This window comes from Colobus angolensis, unplaced genomic scaffold, assembly GCF_000951035.1.
Source record: "Colobus angolensis palliatus isolate OR3802 unplaced genomic scaffold, Cang.pa_1.0 Scaffold214, whole genome shotgun sequence".
Taxonomy (NCBI): domain Eukaryota; kingdom Metazoa; phylum Chordata; class Mammalia; order Primates; family Cercopithecidae; genus Colobus; species Colobus angolensis.
The window spans coordinates 4,798,068-4,800,273 of NW_012115311.1; the positions used below are offsets into that span (position 1 = coordinate 4,798,068).

General features: G+C 43.2%; 1 pseudogene across 1 annotated transcript; it reads left to right on the forward strand.

The window, feature by feature from the left end:
* The first annotated feature begins 492 nt into the window (after nt 1-492).
* Nucleotides 493-1,161, forward strand: LOC105512533 (annotated as a pseudogene). Its single transcript, XR_001001869.1, has one exon. The product of XR_001001869.1 is annotated as a 60S ribosomal protein L13a pseudogene (transcript).
* The last annotated feature ends 1,045 nt before the right edge of the window (nt 1,162-2,206 follow it).

Below are 2,206 nucleotides of genomic sequence, written 5' to 3' on the forward strand. Positions count from 1 at the left end.
GCCACTGCACTCCAGCCCGGGCGACAGAGCGAGACTCCCTCTCAAAAAAAAAGAAAAAAAGAAAAAAAAAATTTTTATACTGCTAACCACTTGTCTCTCCCCTTGCACCTATGGCTGTAGCCTCCTACATCTCTGGCCACATCTCGGTGCCAGACTTCTCACCCACCAGTCTTTAAATATTGATGCTCTTTCAAACTATCGCAAGGACAGAAAACCAAACACCGCATGTTCTCACTCATAGATAGGAATTAAACAATGAGATCAGTTGGACACAGGAAGGGGAGCATCACACACCAGCGCCTGTCGTGGGGGGAGGGGAGAGGGATAGCACTAGGAGACATACCTAATGTAAATGACGAGTTAATGAGTGCAGAACACCAACATGGCACACGTATACATATGTAACAAACCTGCACGTTGTGAACATGTACCCCACAACTTAAAGTATAATAAAAAATAAAAGAAAATAGCTTTCCCAGGCGGCTGCCGAAGATGGCGGAGGTGCAGGTCCTGGTGCTCGATGGTCGAGGCCACCTCCTGGGCCTAAACAAGTACTGCTGGGCTGGAAGGTGGTGGTCCTACGCTGCGAAGGCAACAACATTTCTGGCAATTTCTACAGAAACAAGTTGAAGTACCTGGCTTTCCTCCGCAAGCGGATGAACACCAACACTTCCGAGGCCCCTACCACTTCCGGGCCCCCAGCCGCATCCTCCCGCGGACTGTGCGAGGCCTGCTGCCTCAGAAGACCAAGCGAGGCCAGGCTGCCCTGGACCGCCTCAGGGTGTTCGACTACATCGCACCGCCCTACAACAAGAAAAAGCAGATGGTGGTTCCTGCTGCCCTCAAGGTCGTGCGTCTGAAGCCTACAAGAAAGTTTGCCTATCTGGGGCGCCCGGCTTACGAGGTTGGCTGGAAGTACCAGGCAGTGACAGCCACCCTGGAGGAGAAGAGGAAAGAGAAAGCCAAGATCCACTACCAGAGGAAGAAACAGCTCGTGATGCTACGGAAACAGGCTGAGAAGAACGTGGAGAAGAAAATTGACAAATACACACAGGTCCTCAAGACCCACGACTCCTGGTCTGAGCCCAAAATAAAGACTGTTAATTCCTCAAAAAAAAAATAAAATAAAATAAAATAAATAAAAATAAATAAATAAATAAATATTGATGCTCTTTGTGTCTCAGCCATGGGTCCTTTCTTCCCCGACACTAAACTAGTGATTGCACACACCTCAGGGGGTGAAGCCCTCCACTGAAGGGAAAATCCAATATCTAAAGGGGAAACCCAGCTCTGGGTCATTACTGGCATGCAGAAATAAAAAAATAAGTGTTGCCTGATTTTTCAGTTTTTCAAGAGTAGTTTAAATCTGGATCATGTGGAACCTCCTGATTTTTAAATACTGGCAAATAAATCATTTTCTAATAATTGTAAAAGCCAATTTGCTAATCAAAGTAAATCCAACATGACTACTAGAATGTTTCTTATCTCTCTGCTCTACTCTTTATTCTCTTTTCATAATCTCACCCATGCCCCATTGTTCAATGACTATATAAACACCAACTTGTAATTACTTATCCGTAGAGTAGGCCCTTTTTGAAGCTCCAGATAAATTCAAATGCCTACCCAACATTTTTACTTGGATGTCTTGAAAGTGCTTCATACTCAATATGTCCAAAACAGAATCCATGATTTCCTAATCTGATTCTCTTAGAGGAGCAGACTTATTTTATTGTCTCCAATAAGTGACATAATTATGGTTACTAACAGCTATGTGTCAGGTGTAGTTGGGCATATGTATATGCAAAGGTGTATAAATATATATTGGAGCCATATATATGTGTGTAATATATATTTAAGAATGTGATATCTATGTGAGATATATAGCTTATATATGTGATATAGCTACATATATGTGTATCAGTATTACAGCACTAGTGTTGTCAGAATATAGTAAAGAATCATCTGTTAGAAAATAATGATAAGACTTGGAATTGACTTAGAAGAGAATAGCTTACATGACAGTCACAGTGAGGAAGGTGTCAACTCAATATAAGGCAGAATGTCTTATATTGGATGCTAAAAGGCACAGGGTCTCCTTGAGGAAGGAAGGACTTATTCCACTAGCTGCAGGTGGACTGCTAGAAGATGTGCCTCAGTTTTTAGCCTTCCTTGGGGATGGCCCCAGCTGAAGACACTTGCCTTGCCA